Genomic DNA, 26496 nt, shown 5'->3' with positions numbered 1-26496 from the left:
AATGAGAGATTTACTTGTGGAAAGAGGTCCTAAAAGAGAAAATATTTTCAAGTTTCCTTTAGATAAAGAATCTCGACACTTTTCTCATATTTACTATTTTCAAATGTTACCAAATGGTGAGACTCGTGATCGAAAATGGTTAGTGTACTCGAAGTAATTGGACAAAATATTTTGTATTTGTTGTAAGTTGTTTAAAGTAATACACACCAAAAGTAATTTTAGCAAGAGGAGTTAATAACCGAAAACATTTATGTTATAAACTTAAACAACATAAAAATAGTATTGAACACCTCACTAATCTAAGAGTTTTTGTTGAACTACAAATGAGATTAAAGAAAACATTGACAATTGATAAAGAAATACAAGAATAAATTAAAAAAGATCCAAAACATTGGAAACACATTATGCTAAAAATAGTTGTTGTTGTAAAATATCTTGCTATACATAATTTGGCATTTCGTGGTATGCATGACAAAATTTATAAAGATGGTAATAGTAATTTTTGGGGTCTACTTGAAATAATTGTATATTTTGATCCAATAACGCAAGAACATTTTCGACTCATTCAAGATAAAAAAAATTCATTATCATTATCTTAGTCATAAAATTCAAAACGAGTTAATATCTATTCTTTCCTTCAAAGTCAGGAATGCAATAATTAAAAAAGTAAAAGAGGTAAAATATTTTTCAGTAATTCTTGATTATACACCGGATGCAAGTGACAAAGAACAAATGACTCTCATATTAAGTTGTATAGATGTTTTAGAGACTCCAATTAAAATAGAAGAGTATTTCTTAGAATTTATAAATGTAGAAGATACAACTGGTTTAGGTCTTTTCAATGAATTGAAATTTGTTTTACAATCTTTAGAATTTGATATTGATAAAGTGAGAAGGCAGGGTTATGATAATATAGATCTAATATGAAAGGCAAAAATCAAGGTGTGCAAAAAAAATTGCTTGACATTAATCCTAGAGCATTTTACATGCGGTTCTCATTCTCTTAACTTTGTTGTTTGTGACATAGCAAATTTTTGTACTAAAGCAAAACCATTTTTTGGAGCATGTCAATGTATGTACTCCATGTTCTCTAATTCAACAAAAAGGTGGAATGTTTTGCTTGAATATATTGATAGATTAACTTTAAAATCATCGTCAACTACAAGATGAGATAGCCATATTGAAACAGTCAAACCAATACTAGCTCAAGCTTCCCAAATTAAAATTAATAAAATCTTATTTACAGACCATAATAACTCAAGATAGGTTAAATTGATTAGTAATTTTATGCATTTAAAAGAATATTTTAAAAAATATTGAATATAATGATATTATTGATGATTTTGTGTCTTTAAAAGTGCATCACGAAGATAGGTGTATAACAACATTCACTCTCATTTTTTCTTCTGATTTAGTGAGGAGGAAATGAAGAAGAAGATTTACAATGTCTATGAGTGATACTTTGGATTTAGATGTGAAATTAGCGAGTAGACATCCAACAAGCTGGAAGGTTTATGTTAATTCTGAGAAACTAACATTTTAAGTTTTATAAATCAAATTTTATTTTACTTTCTGTATTAAGTAACCAAGTAGGTAATTCTTTATGGAAAGTTTTTGCTCACCACATGATGCCTTAATCAATTTGAAATTTTAAAAATTTGTAGTGTTTTTATTTTTTTTGTTATTGCTAGGATTCCTATATAAAATTTAATTCATTTATACTAAGTTTTAATTTTTTTTATCACATGAAGTATATAAGCAATGCCATTTTTTTTTATAAAAAGATTTTAATTATTAACCACTCTATTGAATAAATTATTTAAATTGCTCAAACTCAAAGTAAATATATTTGTAACAAATCTTCCTGATATTTTCTTTGTTCTTCTATATTCGTTGATGTTGAAAATAAGGATTACGGAGGTAAGCTGACTAGGCTGCATTTTTTTTTATTTCTCAGTTTAGTGTCAGGATTTTATGTTGCATTACCCTGCTTATCTCTTTTCATTCTTTGTGTTACAGTATTCTACTTATCTCTTTGCATTCTTAAGTTAAATTTTTCTTCGCTGTCAATGTTTTTTTTGTTAAAAATTCAAGTGAATGCTCTTTGTAAACACCTCTTATGTTCTAAATGAAATTGATTACCAATAGAATTGTTATTCTTGGACAATTTAATATTGCAAGAATAAAAAAAAATTATATCCATAGTGATCTTGTCCAGAAGCTGAGTCAGACGGTCTGCCAAGTGAGGTGGCTTGAATGTTGACCGAATCACTATGGCCCGGAGCGGGGTATGCTGAGATGACTTATATGTTGACCAAGTCGTCAGAAGTCCTATGGTCAATGCTACCTGCATCCAATGACTGGGTCACCCCGGTCTCTGGTACCCTAATGCTCAAGGCATATCCAACGAATATATAAGGAATAGTCTAATAGTAAAATGATGAAATTAATGTAGAGTGGGTACGATAACGTACCCTGACCTAGGGGATACCCTCTGGTGGATCGGTGAGCTGGTCAGGATGCTGCTCGAGTTGTCGTGATCTGGAAGAGCAGATGACTCTGAGCAGGATGAAGAGTTGGATCTGACGACACCTAGTCAAGCATGACCTAGATCTGAAAGACGACATGCAGGCCGAGACCTCGCAGTGACATGTAGGTCGGGAAAGGACATCGCCACGCTGACCGAAATATGGTATCGACATGTAGGCCGAGATAGGACATCGACACACAGACCAGGATATGATATCAATGTTGGTTAGTCCTAGGAAAATCGTACCGGTTCCACTGTACAAAAATTTTGTACAAGTGTCAAACCTTTCCTTAAATAACCTATTGTGTTCTTTAGAAGTTATATTAGGAATCGCAGACTGAACTTAACATTATTTATTCCAAATTTAACTTATCTGTTCTTAATGGTTTAGATTTGAATCGCAAGCGAAACTTAACACTATTGATTCAAATCCACCTATGTTATTAATTCCATTAAATATTAATTTCCAAAATTGGCTTCGAGGACTGCATGGCGAGGCACATGACCTTCTTGGATATGGAAGCAACCACCACCACCTAGACAAAACTTTTTAAGGAAAGCTAATATTTAATTTCCTTAAATAACTCTAAGTTAACCAAAAAGAACAATCGAATCACAAATTCAAAAAAGAAGAAAACACAAACTCGAAAAACTAATTCGAAAAACTAGATCTAATGCCTCTTGTGTTTGGAATTCTTACAAAAAGAAATAACTAGCATGATGCGGAAAACAATTGCTAATTATACCTTCTTTTTGTATGATAATGACCTCGAGATCTTCTGTCGTATTCCTCGTCTCGCCTTGGACATCGTGTGAGCGACGATCCTCCAAGATGAACACCACCCAAAAGCTTTCTTCCTCTTCCTCTAAAATCCGGCCACCACCACCACCAGGGAGAAGAGAGCAAAGGAAAAGGGAGAAAAGAGAGGCTTGGCCACCAAGAGATCCTCCAAGCAAGAGAATAAGAGTTGTGTCTCATGAAGCCTCCTCACTCCTTGTTTTATATTAGTTGCCCAAGGCAAAGAAGGAAAGAATTTTTACAAAAATTAAAATCTTTCTCTAATTTTCCTTTTCCCTTTTAATTTTTTCTTTTCTTTCCTCTGGATTGAATCAATCACCAAAAATTAATTGATGATTTTATTTTTTTTTCAATTTGGCCGACCACCTTGCTTGGGCACCAAGTAAGGGTGGCCGACCCCCATAAGAGGAAGGAAATATATTTTTTTATAAAATTTTACAAGAAGAAAAACTCGTATAAAATTTTACAAGCTCTCTTTCCTAAAGTAGGAGTTAAAAAAAGGAAAGTTCTAAAAATTAAAACTATGTTTTAAAATTTAAAACTTCTCTTATAAAATTTCCCTTTTTAACATAGTGATAGAAAATTTAAATTTTAAAACTTATCTTCCTTTTTTTCTTAAACCATGAGGATGGTTAAAAAAGGAAAGTTTTAAAATCTTTTAAACTTTCTTTTAAAACATGTGCCCTAATTCAAATAAGGAAAGTTTTTAAAATTAAAATCTCTCTTTTAAAACTTGTAGTTTTCTTCAAAGAGAAGATTTTAAAAATTCAAAATAACCCTCCTTGTTTGAATTATTGTGGCCGGCCTCTACTAGCTTGGTCACCAAGCAATAGGGCCGGCCCCTATAGAAGAGGATATGGCCAGCCATTGCTTGGTTACATTTGGATGGACTTGAGGCAATAATGAGGCTACGACAGGGACCTAGAGGAGAAATTGGTTTTGGCCTTCCGATGAGCTTGAGTATCCCGTGTTCGCCCCGAACACACAACTCAAGTTCATCGATAATAACTCATTCCACTAAAGAGTTATTATCGCACTACCGCACCAATCTCAAATTACATTATGAGCTCCTTCTTATCATGAGTATGTTAGTCTCCCTGTGTTTAAGATAACGAATGTCCACTAATTAAGTAAGTTACTGACAATTCACTTAATTAATATCTAGTTCCAAGAGTAGTACCACTCAACCTCATTGTCATGTCGGACTAAGTCCACCTGCAGGGTTTAACATGACAATCTTTATGAGCTCCTCTTGGGAACATTCTCAACCTAGATAACTAGGACACAGATTCCTTCTATAATCAACAACACACACTATAAGTAATATCATTTCCCAACTTATCGGACATATTAATTTATCGAGCTAAACCTCACCCTTTGATAAGTCAAAAAAATAAATATTAAATATATGTGCTTGTTATTATATTAGGATTAAGAGCACACACTTCCATAATAACTAAGGTCTAGTTCTTTTACTAAGTCAGTACCAAAAGAACTTACCTAAATGGTCATACTCAATACACTTAGAGTGTACCAGTGTAATTTATTAATCAAGACAAACTAATACTTACTTACACTACGACTATTCCGATGGTTTGTTCCTTTCCATCTTAGTCGTGAGCAACTGTTTATAATTTATAAAGAACCGTCAACATGATCTTCTGTGTGTAACACCACACACCATGTTGTCAACAATATAAATTAATTGAACAATTACATTTAACAAATAAATGTAGATATTGACCAATGTGATTCTTTTATTTCAAAAATAAATGTTTACAAAAGCTAGGTTTTTAGTATACACTCCAACAATCAACACGCAGACCGGGATAGGACATCAACTCGCAGGCTGGATAGTAACAACGGTGTACAGGTTGAAACATCACATCGGCACAAAGGAAGAAACACAACAATGACACAAAGGTCGGAGATAATGGCACGTAGGCTTGAAGGTCGGAATGCGATCGCGACATCCAGGCCAGAGGCATACGGCGACGATGAATCTGCATCGGCTAAGCACCAGATCTCCAAAGATGGCGCCTGCCAGCCATGGCATGGAGGTGGCAGCGACTGCAGCATGAAGGCCATGGCTGTGGTGGGCAATAACGACGCCCTCAGTGATGGAGTGGGTTGTGGGTGGCCGGCGGCCGCTGGGAGGCGGCTGTCGTACGACTGTGGAGCGCGTTGGCGTGGTCATCGACGGTCGACGGAGTCAGCGAGGTGGCTCGCTGGGCGTGGCACCGGTGGTTGAAGGCTTGTCCGATAGTGGAGGCGGCTGCACGCGTGCGGGGAGTTGATAGCGAAGCGTTCAACGAACAACTAGAGAGACCGCGAGCACCCACCGACGGTGGCATGTGAAACAGAGAGAGAGAGGAAGAGGCGACAGAGATATGAGAGAGAAGAGGAGAGGTTTCGCAGATCTCTCCTCTGCGTCCAACAATGTCAGTGGCGGCATGAAGAGAAGAAGGAGAGCGGCTACCAACGTCAGCTGGTGGGCTCAGGCAGAGCTCGCGTTCAGGCGGAGCTCACGTTCCCCCAGTGGCGGCAGCCTCCAAAACGCCGAAGAAGATCCACCTGTGCTTGGGGTCGTCAGGTGAGCGACGAAGGTGGTGTGGTGATCGATGGAGGTGGTGTGTTCATGGTGTGCGAAGAGGGAGAAGAGAGAGGCGACTCAGCGACAACCTCTTCAGCTGAGGAGAAGGCAACGATAGGCCAACGTGTGAGGCGACAGAGATGCACACCGGCGCGGGTTAGGAGGCATCGGGCTATAGCGCCGGCTGCGACTCCGGCGGCTAGGGCAGCAAGAGAGAAGGGGGCGTGTTGGAGGGCTGTAACGCCGATGGTAGCTCTGGCGACTGTGTCGACGACAACTCTAGCAACAGCTCTGGCGACTGCGTCGGCGTCAACTCTGGCAACTGCGTCGACGTCAACTCTAGCGGCAGCTCTGGCGACTGCGTCGGCGTCGACGTCGACGTCGACGTCGAGAGGGAGAATCTGGTGTCAGTGAAAGAAAACCAAGCCGAACCCCCTTGCTTCCGTGCCTCCTTTCCCCTCTAAGCCCTAAATAGTTTAATGACAAAAATACCCCTCCTTTTCCTCTTAATTTTCCTAGATCCTTAAACTATTTCCGTATCACATAGTTTTAGAATTGATATTTCATTCTTATTTCTATATTAAAATGGTAAGAATTTATACTTAAATAAAAAAGAAACAATCATCTTAGATAAAAAAAAAAAATCTTATTTCTTTATTCCATTTCTATAAACAAAATTTTATAAATTAAAATAATTATTACTTAAGTTAATGGAAAGATAGAATTGAGACATAATTAATAATTTTGTCCAAGATCTTTAAACAAGTAGGACCAGCTCAGGTAAGATAACTTATTATATTATACACGTGTGACTTTATATAAATATCATACCTTACTCAACTAACTCTAGAGATGGACGAAGTTCCCCTCTAATTAATCCATCAGATAAATTCGGAAGCGTCCATGTCAATTCGTCCAGCAACGACTTTCACAATCGAAAATACACGGTAAAATCTATTCTTGCCCCAGTCGGATTTCAAACTTTCATACTTTCTTAAATCACCAAAGGACTTTTATGTTCTAGAAAGGTGGACAACACAATCAATACCTGACGGAGACAACAAGCTCAGTTGACGAAGTTATAGGATCAAAGTCTTCAATGTTTAATCGTTCGATTGTGATCTTTAACAAAAAAAAAACAAACATATACACAATTGATGCTACTTAAAGCTAAATTAATTCAATTGTAACAAAAAATTCATTAAGCTCATCGTTATATAAAGGAAGGTATTCACAATAAGCTAATCACAATGCCAACTTATAACTTACTCATCAACTAATTACAAAAACATAAGAGGAGTTATTTCCAAAGCTAAATTAATTTAATAACTTTTGCAACCGATGCAAGAGGGCATATCCCTTTCAAGGTCATCTCCCAGTGAGGCCTCATCTAAGTCAGTCTGGTTCGCAAGGAACTCGATGTAGGCCAGGGCCGTCAGGCTGGTTCTCCCAAGTTCAACCCAGCAGATGGCCGAGTCCCTAATAGATCCCTCTAAGTCATCTACTAAATAAGGCCAAAGAAATCGAGAACAAACATGATTGCGCAGTTACAAAATTTTACAAAAGTGGCGTAGATTGTAAAGCATCATGTGTTATACAGAGTAGAGAGAGAAGAATGTGGCCGGACCACTAAAATAACATAACGGATCTATTTTTGTTAGAGAGAGAAGCACGCTGCTTACACAGGTAAATATTTGTGTCGTCGCTAATAATTATAGCACCAAAAAGGGAAGGAGGCACGACAGTTGTTAAAAGTGGATCTTTTCATGGGAACACTGATCTATTTTATTTGATTGATGAATCCAACAACTAATTTTAATGAATTAAAAAGGGAGTGGTCTTATTCAAAACGCCTCGTGATCTTCAACCAACTTTGTGCTTCAATATAATTACCCGGACTAAGCGCTATAGCTTGTTTCCAATACTCAGCAGCTTGATCGGACCAAGCCTCTGCAATTTCAGAATCACCTTGTAGAATGGCCTGTTCTCCCCAATCGGAATAGGTAACTCCTTCCCTTTTCTTCTCTACTAGTGATCGTGCACACGCGTCGCGTGTGTAATATAATACAATCACATTAACCCTTTATAATGAAATTATATTAATTAAAACATTTTAGCATTAAAATACTAAAGTAAAATCATTAGTAGAATCAATATCACCCTTACGACTTTTGTAACGCCCCGGCCCGGGCGGACACCACCCGAACCGAACCGGGAACATTACCTAAATTGCCCATCGGGTTGACGACTAGCTCCACAGACCACCGGAGGTCCTTTCAGCGTGCTTTGTCCTCACTCGCACGCACCCTGGAAAACTTCCCAGGAGGTCACCCATCCTCAGATTTCTCCAAGCCAAGCACGCTTAACTTTGGAGTTCTTTGAGTTTGGGCTTCCGAAAAGGAAGGTGCACCTTGGTGATATGGATAGTACCATCTAACCTTTTAAGCCATACTTAACTAGAATCTCATAACCGGGGTATTACAATTATCTGTAACGCCCCGGCCCAAGCGGCTCCACCCAAACCGAACCGGGAACGCCACCATAATTACTCATCGGGTTGACGACTAGCTCCACAGACCACCGGAGGTCCTTTCAGCGTGCTTTGTCCTCACTCGCACGCACCCTGGAAAACTTCCCAGGAGGTCACCCATCCTCAGATTTCTCCAAGCCAAACACGCTTAACTTTAGAGTTCTTAAGTTTGGGCTCCCGAAAAGGAAGGTGCACCTTGGTGATATGGATAGTATTATCTAACTTTTTAAGTCATACTTAACCAGAATCTCAGAACCGGGGTATTACAATCACCCCTACTTAAAGACACAACGTCCTCGTTGTGTAACCACAAATCACACCACAGACAAATCCCAGAATCTCCCTCGCTAGGTGGTGCCCTTGGTGCTCCTGCCACAGGCGCACTCACGGTCGCAAGGTTGCTCTGATACCATCTGTAATATGTGGGAGCAACGCTCCACCACAGAACAATCCCTAAATATGTGGGAGCTACGCTCTACCACAACAATCCAGAATATGTGGGAGCTACGCTCTACCACAAACGATCCATAACATGTGGGAGCTAGGCTCTACCACAACAATACATAAGTGCCCAAAGCACCTATCTATCTAGCTAGAGACCGCACGAGATCTCTCTACCACAGATCACTGTGGGTAGCCTAGGGTATAACCACCCAGTAAGCAAATCAAATCCATAGTCAACTCTATCATCCTCCTAGTGGGTCGGTCACCCACTAATGGGAGAATTAGTTGACAGGGTAAAACAACCAATATCATAATGTAGACATTTAATATCATACATCTGACACACGTGCACACACAACATATGTATGATCGCCATAATCCTCCAATTAGTACACACCAAAAATACTCACATGACAAATATACACATATGCCAAGAGTATAATCAACATATACTTCCAATAAGGCATACTAAAACCCAGGTGCATTCACAAATCACACATAATCAACAAGATACCTCAGATACCACACCAAACACATATGCACATATCACAACACCGATGTAGTCGACAAGATACTTCCAACATGACCCTCACACCCATGTGCACATACCACAACACAGATTTAAATCGATAAGATACCTCCAATATGTCAATCAGGCACGTACAGCTAACTAAATAGCTATAATCCACAATGAACCTACAATAACCATATCTAGATGGGAATACCCACACTATCTACAAATGAACTATCCATCATAGAACTCCTTCAACTCATAACAATCATATGTACACTTCATAGATATGCTAAATCAGCATATTTAATCCAATCAACCCGATATTCCATATGTTACCTTCTATGTTATCCAACTAGGTGCATATAGTCTAAATAAAAGTCCACATGAAATAGGATACATCGATCCTTTATAGACTGACCAAACCGATAATGGTATACGACTAATTCAGTTTTTTTTTTCCACTTCAGTTCAAGCCATGTACCTTATGTGCTCAAGATATCCACTAATCACGAATAACTCAAAGATCAGTATTTTATAGAGTATGATGGTCCTCTATTGATTGAACCAACAAAACTAAATCGTTCTTATTCCAACTGATCAAGGTTACATTAATCCTCTTCATGAAACTATGGTAAATCAAACTTCTACTGATCGATCTAACAAGAGTAGATCAATTATCTACTAATAAAATTAATTGAAATAAAATGGTATACTACTGGCTAAGTCAACATGAATATGTAGATACTATTCACTACACAGCTAATTATAACAAAGGCTGGTATGTGCCTCGATTTTCTAACCAACTAATCGTAACAGAAGCTAAAGCTACTAGGGGTATGATATGTAAAATCACCAAAGCCTATAATCCTTAATCTATATTAAGGTCAATCAAGATCAATGGTTAACCCATCACATATAATATATGCTACAACAACCAGACAGGTACTAGTAAAGAGTGCTAATACATGTCATAGACTATAATAATGAACAGGGCATAAACTAATCAAAAAGGTAGGATAACATATACCAACAAACCTCCTATAGCTTGGAGATGTCCTGCTTCTGCCAAGTCCCAAAATCCAAAAAGTCACATCGAGAAGACTAAAACATGAAATCCGAAACACGAGAAATAAAACTCGTAAACCGATCTCTGATACCAAATAAATTGGTATCAGATAAATCTCAAAAATCCAGAACACATAGCAAGTATCGTATACCTGCTCTGATACCACTAAATTGTCACGCCCCAGAGGAGTCTCTGTCCGAAGAAATTTCGGCAGCATCTCCCCTGTACGGCGGACAATCTGAAACTTTTCTACAAGCACTATATACCTCAGCCACATGCGGCTGGAATAATAACAATAAAAGAAAACAAACACCACGCAGTTAATATCAAATTCAGCCTCTGGCTGACACAACCACGCAGTAAAAAAAATAAAGCAGCCCACTCGGCTGTACTAAAACCAAAACACAAAACTGCTAGCCGGCTAGACTTACACAACCAACAACAAATACAAATACCACATAACAACATCAACACTCCAAAAAATAAAACCGGAGTATAGAGCTAAACAACTGATACATAAAACAAACAAAACATACGTGAAACCAATAAGTCCTCTGATGTGATGTGGGGACTAGCAGACAGGATGCTCCAAGCGACACCATAAATAACCTGGTACCTGAAAAAGATAGTGTCAACGGGGGTGAGTTCAACAACTCAGCGAATACCAATAGACATGCCTAGTAAGATATATCTAACAGCAATAAACATGGAATACAGCTTCCTAATCATATATAGGGAATATGCAAAACTGAAAGGTAACTGAGGAAGCTGTACTCACCAGGAACTCCTATCCAGACAAAAGGGTCATCAAACCGATATGCAGTATGTCTCCTGTATGCATGTCAAACAAATGCATCCAACCAAAATGCAGCAACCAAATGCAGTAAACACAATCACAATAATATAAATACATCAATGCATATGATGCTAATGATGCGTCCTGATCACCCCTGACGCCAGTCAGTCATCTCACACACAAATGGCGAGACCGAGTGGGTAGGGCTGTGACAACCGTGCACTCTGTCGTCACTGCTCCTGATGAGTGACCGAGTGGACGGGATGCTGTCGGAGTACTCCTGTCCTGTGACCCCAAATCATAAATGGGGGAGCTCAATGCTCTCAACTCCCGGTACACTATGACGGGGAGGTATCTCTGCCGGCTACCACGCTGAGTCACCTGACCAACGGAGCCAAACAGAGTCCACCGTCTGCCGGCTACTACGCTGCTACACTAAATGCCAGCGGAGCCAAACAGAGCGGAGCCAAACAGAGCGGAACTGACTGCCGGCTACCACGCTGGGTCATATGACCAACGGAGCCAAACAGCAGAACCGCCACACACCTGCCTGATATACCACTAAACCATGAGTGGGGGTGTGTGCAGTACATGTAACTGGCGATGGGCTCAACCATAGTGGAGCCGACAATCGCACAGCATGCAATCATGATGCATGTCACTATGCATAGCAAAAACTGATCAACATCACCATATCCATACGTACAAAATGGGTACTGTAAAAGCGATGGTCACATACCAAGATCTAGAGTACACAGGTCAGATAGAATATCAAAAACCCTATGTCCTGAACATAATAAGTATGAAACATCCTGATCAGCATAGAAAAAATCCATATATACATAATATGGGTACCACAGTATCAGTAAGCCAAATCCACGGATCTAGGGTATACAAGTCCTCTAAGGTATAACAACCTAGACCCAAATCATATCCCTCTTCCATTAGCATATGTACCAACAATATGCACAGATCAAAAAATCAGGGTCTAAACACCCGAATCATATATGATATACAAATAGAGGTACACAATTCTGATATGGCACAAAAACCTAAGTATCAGATAATCTAGATACACAGGGCAGAAACAATAATCCAAATCCTAGTCCTAACCTCAGTAAGCATGGTATGTCACTCTAGAAACTAAGATACTCATGGTAACAAGATAATCATGGCAACAAATCACGAGATATAAGCACGGATACATCACAGGTGACAAACCTAACATGCTATGGATAACAAACAGTGACATACCAAAGACAAACATGTTCATTGCATGTAGTTATAAAATACTATGCATATCCAAAGACATTATCATAAAAGATAAGTCAAGAGGTACCCGCCTTTAACTGTAGATCCAATCCAGTCAAATCCAACGTCAAGATGCTCGTCTCTCGTCAACGTCCTGTGTCCACTAACAATACATATATATTTTATTTAGCTAAATCCATATAATAGCTAAATAAAATCTTTAAGACTAAATTAGAGCAAAACCCTAATCAATCTACACATATACCTAATTCGTATCATTTAAACAAAGTAATAATTAACCTTTAAAAACTTACCCAAATCCAAGGTGATCACCAATAGATCACAATCAAAGATGTTGCTACCGGTTAGGGAAAGTTGCTGGATAACACCTCAATAATCACAATTCCAGCATCACAGTAATAGAGCCTCACTGCTAAAATCCTTCCCACTGATCAGATGAAGATAACATCTCAGGTGATCAAGAAATATACACCACAGAATAGAACAGAACTTCACCTCCTGAAATTCTTCTCCACTGTCCAGATCAAGGTTGGAATCAATCGAATCCAGTAAAGATAGCAATAGAGATCATAGATCAAACAACACAACCTAACTCACCTTGTTGTTACCTTACCGAAACACCCTTGCCCTAAAGAGGAGCCGAAGCTTGGAGCTAGGGCACGGCACGGTAAATCCAAGCCGACGATGAGGAGAAAGGGTCAAGACTAGAGCTAGGATTCCCCTTCTTGATCGGAGACCTCTATCATCGACGCACGCTCCTGGCTCTCGGCGATCTAGGGCACGGGTCCGCAAGGTAGAGGGCAAAGATCGGCTCGCAGTGTGCAACGGGGAGGTGCGGCGGTGGTGACTCGCTGCTGCTCTCTAGGGCACAAGATCACTCGGCTGTGGAGAGGAAGAAACCGCCGGCGTCGGCGCCGGTTAGGGCAAAGAAGGTGAAGCGCGCGTCGGCGTCGGGGAGAAGAAGGAAGGGGTGCGGCTTTGGCTCGGTTTCGGCGACAAAAAACGAAAAACAAAAACAAAGGAAATAAAAAGGAATAAGACATATAAATAAAATCTTTTCCTCGCTTAAATCGGGTAGCCTAAACAGGTTTTTTTTTCCGGGTCCCGCTTTTATCCTCGTGAACTCGTCCGTACGAGCTCCGAAAAATTCCCGAAAAATTTCTAAAAATTCCGGAAAAATCCCTTATCATTATTCGCTAATTTTCAGTATTTTACATTCTCCCCCACTAATAAAAATTTGGTCCCCAAATTTCGTTATCTACCATCAGCAAATACTAACAACAGGTAAAGAGTATAAATGCTGAACGGTAAATTATATCACACACCTCAAGTGAAAAGATGGGGTATCGTGCTCGCATGATATCCTCGAGCTCCCAAGTTGCCTCCTCGTCTATATGATACTGTCATCCGACTTTAACCAGTCGGATAGTCTTGTTCCGCAACTGACGCCCCTTCCGGTCCAAAATCCGTACCGGAATCTCCTCATAAGTGACGTCAGGCTGAACGGGAACTGAGATATCTATCAGCATATGTGTCAGGTCAGGCACGTATCTCCTCAGCATAGATACGTGGAATACGTCATGCACGCTTGACAGGGACGGTGGTAGTGCCAGATAGTAAGCTACCGCTCCAGTCCTCTCCAAGATCTGGAAAGGTCCAACATATCGCAGAGCTAGCTTGCATCTGAGATCAAATCTCTTCACCCCTTTCGTGGGTAAAACTCGCAGAAATACATGGTCACAAATGGAGAACTCTAAGAGTCTCCCACTCCGGTCAGCATAACTCTTCTGGCAGTCCTGTGCCTCTGACACTCTCCGTCTAATAGTACGGACCAACTCTGCCTTAAGTTGAGCTCTATGAGGTCCCAACAACTGGGCCTCCCCAACCACATCCGATCGATGTCCGAAAAGTCCTACCACATACAACGCCTCAAACGGTGCCACCTAGACAGGCGAATATAAGCTGTTGTTGTAGGCGAAGTCTACCAATGGCAGACAGTCCTCCCAACTACCCCCGAAATTCATGACACGTGACCTCAGGAAATCCTCTAGTGTCTGTATGGTCCGCTCTAACTGTCCATCTGTCTGCGGATGGAAAGCTGTACTAAAATAGAACTGAATGTCCAAGGTCTGCTGCAGACTCTGTCAAAAACGAGACGTGAGTCGGGGTCTCTATTCGAAATAATAATCAACGGGACCACACGTGATCTGATAATCTCCCGACAAAACAGATCTACCAATCGATCCAGGAAATCTGTCCTCCGATTAGCTAAAAAGTGCGCGGATTTGGTTAATTGATCAACGATTACCCAAATCGCGTCATGGTCTCGTCATGTCCTCGGCAAACTCACCACAAAGTCATTAGTAACATGTTCCCATTTCCATTCAGGAATAGGAATCCGCTGAAGTAATCATGTAGGCCTCTGATGCTCAGCCTTCACCTGCTGACAGACCAGACATCTAGCTACAAATTCCGCGATGTCTTTCTTCATATTGTTCCATCATTAGGAACGCCTCAATCTTGGTACATGCGGGTTCCGCCTGGATGGATAGCACATCGTGAGCGATGAGCCTCCGGAAGTAACTTCTATAAGACCGGATGAGACTGAAATACAAAAAATCTGTCTCGAAAGTGTATAACACCCTCCTCGTCTCATGTGAACTCGGTCTGCTGCCCGGAAACTATCTGGCTGCAAATAAACCGCAAATACTGATCTGCAGCCTAGGGCTCTCGGATCCTCGTCCTGACCGACGTCTGAGCAACCATGATAACAAAAATACCCTGCTCTGTCCGTAGCCACAACTCGGTGGCAAGCCAAAGTCACTCTAGACTTCCGGCTAAGTGCGTCGACAACCACATTAGCTTTTCCTGGGTGATAGCTAATGGTACAATCAAAATCCTTTAGGAACACCATCCATCTTCCCTGTCGGAGATTAGATTCCTTTCTAAGTGAACAAATATTTGAGAGTCTTATGGTCCGTGAGAATCTCAAATGTAACACTGTATAGATAAGGCTGTCAAACCTTCAAGGCACAAAATAATGACGGTCAGCCACAAGTCATATACTGGGTAGTTCTACTCATGCTCCTACAACTGTCGAGAAGCATAGGAGACTATTCTATCGTGCTGCATCAGAACAGTGCTCAAACCCTGAATAGGTGCGTCGGTGTAGAGGACATATCTGTCCTCTCCAGAAAGGTAAACCAAATCGGAGCCGACACTAGTCTCCGCCTCAGCTCCTAAAAGCTGGTCTCGTAGTCCTCGAACCACGTAAACTTCACACTTTTCCTGGTCAAGCGTGTCATTGGCATAACAACGCGTGAAAAAAAAACCCCCAACGAATCGTCTGTCATATCGATCCAAACCAAGGAAGTTGCGAGTCTCCTGTATAGACTACAACTACTCCCAACGATAACAACCTCTATCTCCTGTGTAACCACGGTATACTCCTACTAGTGGCCGTGTGTCTCAAACATCTCACAGAAGACAACCAAAATATGCACTACTGATCTTCATATGTAGATGTTCTCGTCAAGACATCTCCAGAACTATGCAAAATGGTATGCGTGTCTCACCGCGGATCCGAAATAGATCACAACATCGTCAACAAGACAATGGAAACTTATCCAAACATCCTGGAAATACTAAAATCATCAAATCTCTTAAAACATCTAAGGCTCCGCAATCTCTAATGGTAACACCAAAACACATAATGTCTGTATGACAAGCATTCCTAACCATAAGATCCCCGACAACAAATCAGGAATCTGATCACCAACGATATAAATCATCTAAGAATAGATCCTCCAGTGTGAGAGCAACAATCCATCACAAGAAATACCACATATGTGGGAGCAACGCTCTACCACAAGAAATCTTCAATATGTAGGAGTAACACTCCACTATAAATAATCCGTAACATGTATCTCCAATAAAATATGGGAGCAATGCTCCACTACAAGCAATCTGCAATATGTGTATATTTGTCATGTGAGTATTTTTGGTGTGTACTAATTGGAGGATTATGGCGATCATACATATGTTGTGTGTGCACGTGTGTCAGATGTATGATATTAAATGTCTACATTATGATATTGGTTGTTTTACCCTGTCAACTAATTCTCCCATTAGTGGGTGACCGACCCACTAGGAGGATGATAGAGTTGACTATGGATTTGATTTGCTTACTGGGTGGTTATACCCTAGGCTACCCACAGTGATCTGTGGTAGAGAGATCTCGTGCGGTCTCTAGCTAGATAGATAGGTGCTTTGGGCACTTATGTATTGTTGTGGTAGAGCCTAGCTCCCACATGTTATGGATCGTTTGTGGTAGAGCGTAGCTCCCACATATTCTGGATTGTTGTGGTAGAGCGTAGCTCCCACATATTTAGGGATTGTTCTGTGGTGGAGCGTTGCTCCCACATATTACAGATGGTATCAGAGCAACCTTGCAACTGTGAGTGCGCCTGTGGCAGGAGCACCAAGGGCACCACCTAGCGAGGGAGATTCTGGGATTTGTCTGTGGTGTGATTTGTGGTTACACAACGAGGACGTTGTGTCTTTAAGTAGGGGTGATTGTAATACCCCGGTTCTGAGATTCTGGTTAAGTATGACTTAAAAAGTTAGATGATACTATCCATATCACCAAGGTGCACCTTCCTTTTCGGGAGCCCAAACTTAAGAACTCTAAAGTTAAGCGTGCTTGGCTTGGAGAAATCTGAGGATGGGTGACCTCCTGGGAAGTTTTCCAGGGTGCGTGCGAGTGAGGACAAAGCACGCTGAAAGGACCTCCGGTGGTCTGTGGAGCTAGTCGTCAACCCGATGAGTAATTATGGTGGCGTTCCCGGTTCGGTTTGGGTGGAGCCGCTTGGGCCGGGGCGTTACAAAACACTCTGTCGTCACTGCTCCTGATGAGTGACCGAGTGGACGGGATGCTGTCGGAGTACTCCTGTCCTGTGACCCCAAATCATAAATGGGGGAGCTCAATGCTCTCAACTCCCGGTACACAATGACGGGGAGGTATCTCTGCCGGCTACCACGCTGAGTCACCTGACCAACGGAGCCAAACAGAGTCCACCGTCTGCCGGCTACTACGCTGCTACACTAAATGCCAGCGGAGCCAAACAGAGCGGAACTGTCTGCCAGCTACCACGCTGAGTCCTCAGACCAACGGAGCCAAACAGCAGAACCGCCACACACCTGCCTGATATACCACTAAACCATGAGTGGGGGTGTGTGCAGTACATGTAACTGGCGATGGGCTCAACCATAGTGGAGCCGACAATCGCACAGCATGCAATCATGATGCATGTCACTATGCATAACAAAAACTGATCAACATAACCATATCCATATATACAAAATGGGTACTGTAAAAGCGATGGTCACATACCAAAATCTAGAATACACAGGTCAGATAGAATATCAAAAACCTATGTCCTGAACATAATAAGTATGGAACATCCTGATCAGCATAGAAAAATCCATAAATCCACGGATCTAGGGCATACAGGTCCTCTATGGTATAGCAACCTAGATCCTAAACATATATCCTTCCATAACATATGTACCAACAATATGCACATATCAAGAATCAAGGTCTAGGTACACGTATCATATATGATATACAAATAGAGGTACACAAGCCAGTAATGGCATAAAACCTAAGTATCAGATAATCTCGATACATATGACTGAAACCAAAAGTCCAGAACCTAGTCCTAACCTCAGTAAAACATGGTATGTCACTTATTCTAGAAACTAAGATACTCATGGTAATACAGTACTCATGGCAATAAATCACATGATATAAGCACGGATACGTCACAGGCGATAAACCTAACATGCTATGGATATCAAACAGTGACATACCAAAGACAAACATGTTCATTGCTTGTAGTTATAAAATACTATGCATATCCAAAGACAATATCATAAAAGATAAGTAAAGAGGTACCCGCCTCAAATGTAGATCGTGTGTCCTCTAACCAGAGCTCTAGTCTCAAATCAGAACCTGAAATAAATATACAATCAATCACTTAGGTTTATCGTAGATCAGATAATGCAAGCCAAAACGTCAATAAATCCAATCTAACAATCTCATCATTTTCTTCCAAAAATCCACCCAACACTTGATAATCATTTTCTGTTAATATAATCCACCTTAACAATTCCTCAAGTAAATGATTACCAATGAATCTAAATCTGTAACTAAACTACAATCATACAGCAACAGATTTGTTGAAACCCTAATCCTCAGTACAAAACTCACCTCAACAGATGAACAGAAGAAAGTATAAATCATGACAATTTAGTGGTATGCCATTCCACTGTCATGGCCTACATGCCAGCCAAAATTTGTTCATCCAGGACAATTCATTTAGTTCACCTAAAGATATGCTAAGAGAGGCCTGAAAGTTTAATGCTTTCCTTAGCCATTGGCTCCAGCTATGTTATACAAGCATATGCATGTGAAGAATCAGATAGATCCAAGGTCTGAATTTCTGTAACAAGTCAGTAGATAGATATGAAAGTTGTTTCTCCTTCAGATTTTAGAAAGAATTATGAATACAACCAGAGGAAATTAACCTCAAAACCATCTTTATAGCAGCAGCATCACATGATTTTTTGTAATGATCCATGACTATCATCATTGATGCAACTGACCTCATTTATGCCAAATGTTTGTGAGTCAAGATAGACGAGATACCTACGGGATTCTATAGTGCAACCCTGACTTAAATCCCTTTCTAGACATAATAGTTGAAGGCCCAATCAAATATAGTTTCAAATAGAACCCGTTGCCTGTACATCACAATCTCATAGGGATAGAAATCCTAAACCCACCAGGATCAATATTGTAAAGCCTCAAAACCTTATCTGCTCATGGTAGAAGTGATGATGATAATTGATAATTCCATATCCTCTTCTTCATGACCCACTAAGGTCAACAAAGTGCCTGCAATAGCAGTGATAGTTCAGTTGAATATGGTCAGAATGTTACTTAGTAACCCAACCCAATGAGGTTTACCTAAGAACTACAATTGAGGATACTCGTGTCGATTATGATTTGTTGGAAGTATTATGTTGATTATATTCTTGGCATAGGTGTATATATGTCATGAGAGTGTTGTTGAGGTATATTGTTGATTATACCTATGTTGATATATGCACACGGGTTTGATAGGTATTGTTGGAGGTATCATACTGATTTATACCTGTGCTATGAGTGTGTTTGGTGTGTACAAATTGGAGGATTATGTCGATTATACATATTGTGTGTGCATGTGTACCAGGTGTATGGTGGGTAGCATCATGATGTGGTATCTACATCATGTTATTGGTGAGTGTCTACATTATGTTATTGGTTGTATAACCCTGTCAACTAATTCTCCTATTAGTGGGTGACCAACCCACTAGGATGATGATAGAGTTGACTATGTATTTGATTTGTTTACTAGGTTGTTTATACCTTTGGCTGCCTACAGTGATATGTGGTTGAGTGATTTGGTGCAGCCTCTAGATGGATAGTTAGGTGCCTTGGACACTTATGGATCGTTTGTGGTGGAGCGTAGCTCCCACATATACATATTTAGGATTGTGTGTAGCGGAGCATTGCTCCCATATTTATTGCAGATACATATTTCAGATTATTTGTGGTGGAGTGTTGCTCTCACATATTGAGGATTTCTTGTGATAGAGCGTTGCTCCCACATATATGGTGTTTCCTGTGATGGAGCGTTGCTCTCACACTGGAGGATTTATTCTTTGGTGATTTATGTTGTTGATGATAAGATATTTCGATTTATTATCGGAGATCTTATGGATAGGAATGTCTGTGATACGGACATTATGTGTCTTGGTTTTTGCCATATAGGCTTACAGTACCTTAGATGTTTCCAGGGACTCGATGATCCTAGTATGTCGAGGATGTTTGGATAGGTGTCCATTATCTTTGTGGACGATGTTGTGATCTATTACTGATTCGAGGTGAGTCACGTATACTACCTTTGCATAGATCTAGAGATGATTCGACGAGAACATCTATATGTGATTATCAGTAGTGCTGGTTTGGATTGTCTTTTGTTATGATGTTTGGGACACACGGTCACCAGTAGGAGTGTATCGTGGTTCCACAGGAGATAGAGGTTGTTACCGTTGGGAGCAGCCGAAATCAGTGTAGGAGATCCGTAGTCTTTTGTGACTCGCAGGATATTACAGACCTTTCGTCGAGGGTTTCTTCCGCATAGCTATGCTACTTTCACGCGTGACCCTGAAATGCGTGAAGTTTACTTGGACTGAGGATTTCAAGACCAGCTTCTAGGAGCTGAAGCGGAGACTAGTGTCGGCTTTGATTTTTGGTTTTTACCTTTAGAAGAGGACGAATTTGTCCTCTACACCGACGCGTCTCTACAGGGTATGGGTGCTGTTATAAGGTAGCACGGTAGAGCGTTCTTATATGCTTCTCGATAGTTGAGTGAGCCTGAGAAGAAAATACTCAGTTCATGATCGGGAGTTGGCCGTTATTATTTTTGCCCTGAAGATTTGGCGGTAGTACCTGTATGATATTACATTGAGATTCTCACTGACCATCGGAGTCTCAAATATCTGTTCACTCAGAAGGAACTTAATCTTTGACCGAGGACATAGATGGAATTCCTGAAGGATTATGATTGTACCATTAGCTATCACCCGGGGAAAGCTAATGTGGTTGCAGATGCACTCAGCAGGAAGTCCAGAGGGACTTTGGCTTGCCACCGGACTTCAGTCACGGACTTGATTCAGGCTTTCTCAGAGTTAGATCTTGAGGAGCAGGGACCGACAGAGCAGGGTATTCTGGTTACCATGGTTGCTCAGTCGTCGATCAGGACGAGGATCCGAGAGGCACAGGCCAGTGATCAGCATTTGCAGTTTATTAGCAGTCAGATAGCTTCCGGGCAGCAGACCGAGTTTACACGAGACGAGGAGGGTATTATATTCTTCCGAGGCAGATTATGCGTACCTCAGTCTCATCCGGTCTTACAGGAGCTATTACAAGAGGCACACCGTTCTCGATTTGCGATCCATCCAGGTGGGACCCGTATGTATCGAGACTTGAGGCGTTCCTACTGGTGGAACGGCATGAAGAAAGACATCGCGGATTTCGTAGCTAGATGTCTTGTCTGTCAGCAGGTGAAGGCTGAACACCAGAGACCTGCAGGATTACTTCAGCGGATTCCTATTCCTGAGTGGAAGTGGGATCACATTACCATGGACTTTGTGGTAGGATTGCCGAGGACACGACGAGGCCATGACGCGATTTGGGTAATCGTTGATCGATTAACCAAATCCGCGCACTTTTTAGCGATTCGGAGGACTGATCCTTGATCGATTGGCGGATCTGTATAGTCGGAGATTATCGGACTACATGGTGTTCCGTTGAGTATTATTTCGGATAGAGATCCACGGTTTACGTCTCGTTTGCAGAGTCTGCAGCAGGCCTTGGGCACACAGCTCCGTTTCAAGATAACTTTCCATCCGCAGACAGATGGACAGTCAGAGCGGACCATTCAGACTTTAGAGGACCCGCCGAGGTCATGTGTATTGGATTTTGAGGCGGTTGGGAGGACCATCTGCCTGGTAGAGTTTGCCTACAACAACGGCTATCAGGGCTATCCAGATGGCACCGCTTGAGGCGTTGTATGGTAGACCTTGTCGGACACCACCCTCCGGGATGAGGTTGGAGAGGCCCAGCTGTTGGGACCTCATAGAGTTCAGCAGGATGCAGAGTTGGTCCGTACTATCAGACGGAGGATGTCAGAGGCGCAGGATTGTCAGAAGAGTTATGCTGATCGGAGACGCAGACCACTAGAGTTCTCTGTTGGCGACCATGTATTTTTGCGAGTTTTACCCACGAAAGGGGTGAAGAGATTTGGCCTCAGAGGTAAGCTAGCTCCGCGGTACATTGGTCCTTTCGAGATTTTGGAGAGGATCGGAGCGGTAGCTTACCGACTGGCACTACCACCGTCCCTGTCAGGCGTGCACGATGTATTTCATGTATCCTTGCTGAGGAGATATGTACCCGATCCGACGCATGTGCTGGCAGATATCCCAGTTCCAGTTCAGCCTGACATTACATATGAAGAGGTTCCGGTACGGATTCTCGACCGGAAAGAGCGTCAGTTGCGGAACAAGACTATCCGGCTGGTTAAAGTCGGATGGCAGCATCACTCGGACGAGGAGGCTACTTGGGAGCTCGAAGACACTATCCGAGCTCGATATCCCCATCTTTTCACTTGAGGTATGTGATTTATTTACCGTTCAACATTTATACTATATTATCTGTTATAAGTACTTGCTGATGGTAGATACTGAAATTTGGGGACCAAATTTTTTATTAGTGGGGGAGAATGTAAAATACCGAAAAAATGACGAATGTTAATAAGGGAATTTTCCGGAATTTTTGGATATTTTTCGGGAATTTTTCATAACTCATATGGACGAGTTAACGGGGATCGGAACGGGGCCCGGAAAAAAACCTGTTTAGGCTACCCTGTTTTAATGAGAAAAAGATTTAATTTTCTTTTCCTTTTTCTTTTCTTTTTCTTTTTTTTTTATTTCTTTTTCTCTTATATTTTTCCCCGAGCCCTTTCTTCCCCGTGCCCTCACCCGCGCCTTCTCCCGAGCCCTAACCGGCGCCGAGCGGTTCCCTCTCTTCTTCTTCTCGTTTCTTCTCACTTCCTCTTGCTGTGCCCTAGCCGTGCGCCGCCGACGCCTCATTCTCACCGCCGCGCCTCCGACAGTCGTTCGTCCCCGCCGCACACCGCGATCTCGACGCCACTGTGCGCCCCTCATCGCCGGCGTCTCCTCGCTGGCACTCAGGCACAGCCGAGCAGAGGTCTTCCTCTACCCGACGCCGACATCTCTCCTTTTCTTCCCGAGCCACACACCGACGCCTCTGCCTTAGCCACCTCGCGCCGCCACCACAGCCGGTCACCGCGACTCCTCTTGCGGGCTCGTGACACAGCCGATTCCCTGCTGCCGGTGCCCTAGCCTCAGTCGCGACACCCATCTCTTCAGCGACATCCGAGCACAGCCGACCATCGCTGGAGATTGCTTGCTTTCGTGCCCTAGCCCTTGGTCCACTACTACCTCTGCACAGGTTAGTTTCGGACAGGAGCAACAGTGTCGAGTCCTGTTTGTGCTCTGCCTGATCTGGCCGTGATCAACCGGAGAAGCTTAGTGTTGAGGTAAGGTGTAGGGATTTGGATTTACATGAGTTGGTATGATTGGTATATAATTGTTGGTTCAAGTTTGTTGGATAATTGTAGTATGCCAATATGGAAGAATTTATCCTTGCTGTAGTATCACTTAAAACGGAGATTTGGAATAATTAGGGTTCGTTAATTAACCGTTGGATTGGTTTTAGGTAGATTGAGATTTATGGTTTAGGGGTTTTCCCTAAAATTGTTCTTAAAGATTTTATTTGGCTATTTGTTTAATTTGTAGCTAAATAAAATATCTCTCTGTGGTATCACAGGACCTTGACGCGAGACGAGTATCTCGACGTCGTGTTCGGACCAGATTGGACCTTTCCTATTGGAGGCGGGTACTTTTGACTTATTGTCTTTGATATGCTTAGTAATGAAATTAACAATTTGCATTAATTGTGTTTTCTTATTTGTTTCGGTTAATCACTGCCGATACATGTTACCTGCTTGATTGATTGTTTGTTTGCATTTCGGGTTGATACCTATCTGATTTCACATGCTCATGGGTAGTGATATAATCATGTTTTACCATGTCAGGACCTAGGTTTGATACCTTATGTGATCAGTATACCTTGATATGATTTATTTACTTTGGTGCACATTATCATATGTCCAGAGATTGATTTAGCATATTACCATGCTTAGTGACATGCACCATTCGCATGATTGCATGCTGTGTGAGAGATTGCTCCATTATTGTCGAGCACTTTGCCAGTTTTCATCCCTCTCGCGTCACTCCGGTCGCTACAGTTGGCGCCGACTCTTGCCGCCCTTCCGAGCCCCTTCCTTCGATCACTGAGCAGAGCCCCTTCTTCTCCTCTTCCGAGCACGGATTAGCCGACCAAGTTCCTTTGCCCTGGACCTGCCGAAGCCCTCCAAGCCGTGCCCTAGTTTTGTTTGGGGTGTTTCCGGCCAAGAGCAAGAAGGATTTAAATTCGATGTTTCTTCCTCATGCCCTAGCTGTTTCCTGTGGATACCCATTACATTGCCTCCTCACCGGATCTTGGACCAGGGGAGGACTCTTTTCTCTACATGGCTACATTTCTAGGCATCAAATTAAGAGGAAGCAAGGGATCATTGTTTTGTGGACCTCCTCTGTTATCGATCACTATCTGCTACCAATTCTTGAAGCTGTGAAGGTTTTGGGGTGAGGAGGTAAGGTTCGGTTGAGATGAGCTTTGGTATTTTTAATTAAAGTTTCAGTCAATCTTTTACTATATAATTGGATTTATGGATTGAGCTTCTCGGCAGGGATTGGTAGGGTTGCTGATCTACTGGAGTTGTGGTCATACCTCAAGGTCAGTGCTTTTCTAGTGATGTACCTTGGGTAATCTATTAGTATGTTGCTAAATTTAGTTTCTAAAGGATGGTAGAGTTTGTGATTGATGATATGGTTGATAGGTTGATTGGATTGAAGTGAAGGATTATGGATTTAGTTAAACCTAATTAGATTATGAAATTAGGTTAATTGTTGCGATTAGGGTTTTCCCTAATTTGATTTGGGAGTTTATTTAGTTATTTACTGTATAAGTAATTAACTAAATACAGTATGTGATTTCAGGACTTTGTTTCGAGGCGAGCGTCTCGACGCGGGATAGCTTATCCCGATCGACAGATTTTAAGGCGGGTACCTCTTGACTTATCTTTTATGATATTGTCATTGGATATGCATAGTATTTTATAACTACATCTGTAAGAATCAACATACACTTGCTGTACGCGAAGTTCAGCAAGTGTGCATTCTGGTTATCCTCAGTTGGTTTTCTTGGACACGTGGTTTCTAGTAGAGGTATTTCAATTGATCCTCAGAAGATCGAGGCTGTCACCAGTTGGAAACAACCGAAGTCAGTTCAGGAGATCCGCAGTTTTCTGGGATTGGCCGGGTATTACCGACGTTTTGTCGAGGGTTTCTCGCGTATTGCTATGCCGCTGACACGCCTTACCAAGAAGGGCGTGAAGTTTACGTGGACAGAGGATTGCGAGACCAGCTTTCAGGAGCTGAAGCGGAGGTTAGTGTCGGCTCCAGTTTTGGTTTTACCTTTTGGAGATGATGGATTTGTACTCTACACCGACGCTTCTCTTCAGGGTTTGGGTGTTGTTCTGATGCAGCACGGCAGAGTAGTCTCTTATGGTTCTCGACAGCTGAAGGAGCATGAGAAGAACTACCCAGTTCATGACCTGGAGTTAGCCGCCGTCATTTATGCATTGAAGATTTGGCGTCATCATTTGTACGGTATTACATTTGAGATTCTCACTGATCATAAGAGTCTCAAATATATTTTCACTCAGAAGGAGCTTAATCTCCGACAGAGGAGATGGATGGAGTTCCTGAAGGATTACGATTGTACCATTAGCTACCACCCGGGTAAAGCTAATGTAGTTGCAGATGCACTCAGTAGGAAGTCCAGAGGGACTTTGGCTTGCCACCGGACATCAGTCACGGACTTGATTCAGAGTTTCTCTGAGTTAGATCTTGAGGAGCAGGGACCGACAGAGCAGGGTATTCTGGTTACCATGGTTGCTCAGTCGTCAATCAGGACGATGATCCGAGAGGCTCAGGCTGGTGATCAGCATTGTCAGTTTATTGGCAGTCAGATAGCTTCCGGGCAGCAGACCGAGTTTACACGAGACGAGGAGGGTATTATATACTTCCGAGGCAGATTATGCGTACCTCAGTCTCACCCGGTCTTACAGGAGCTACTA

At 41.8% G+C, this 26496-nt stretch overlaps 1 long non-coding RNA gene across 1 annotated transcript; it reads right to left on the bottom strand.

Moving 5' to 3' along the window:
* Nucleotides 1–12619: 12619 nt before the first annotated feature.
* Nucleotides 12620–13530, bottom strand: LOC122033316. Its single transcript, XR_006126492.1, has 3 exons — nt 13142–13530; nt 12838–13058; nt 12620–12686 (listed from the first exon to the last, which is right to left on the bottom strand). It is a non-coding gene; the product is annotated as an uncharacterized LOC122033316 (long non-coding RNA).
* Nucleotides 13531–26496: the final 12966 nt, after the last annotated feature.

The sequence above is a fragment of the Zingiber officinale genome, chromosome 11B, assembly GCF_018446385.1.
Source record: "Zingiber officinale cultivar Zhangliang chromosome 11B, Zo_v1.1, whole genome shotgun sequence".
In the NCBI taxonomy this organism is placed as follows: domain Eukaryota; kingdom Viridiplantae; phylum Streptophyta; class Magnoliopsida; order Zingiberales; family Zingiberaceae; genus Zingiber; species Zingiber officinale.
Note: the sequence above shows the minus strand (reverse complement) of the source record. Positions and strands in the feature narration are given on the sequence as shown.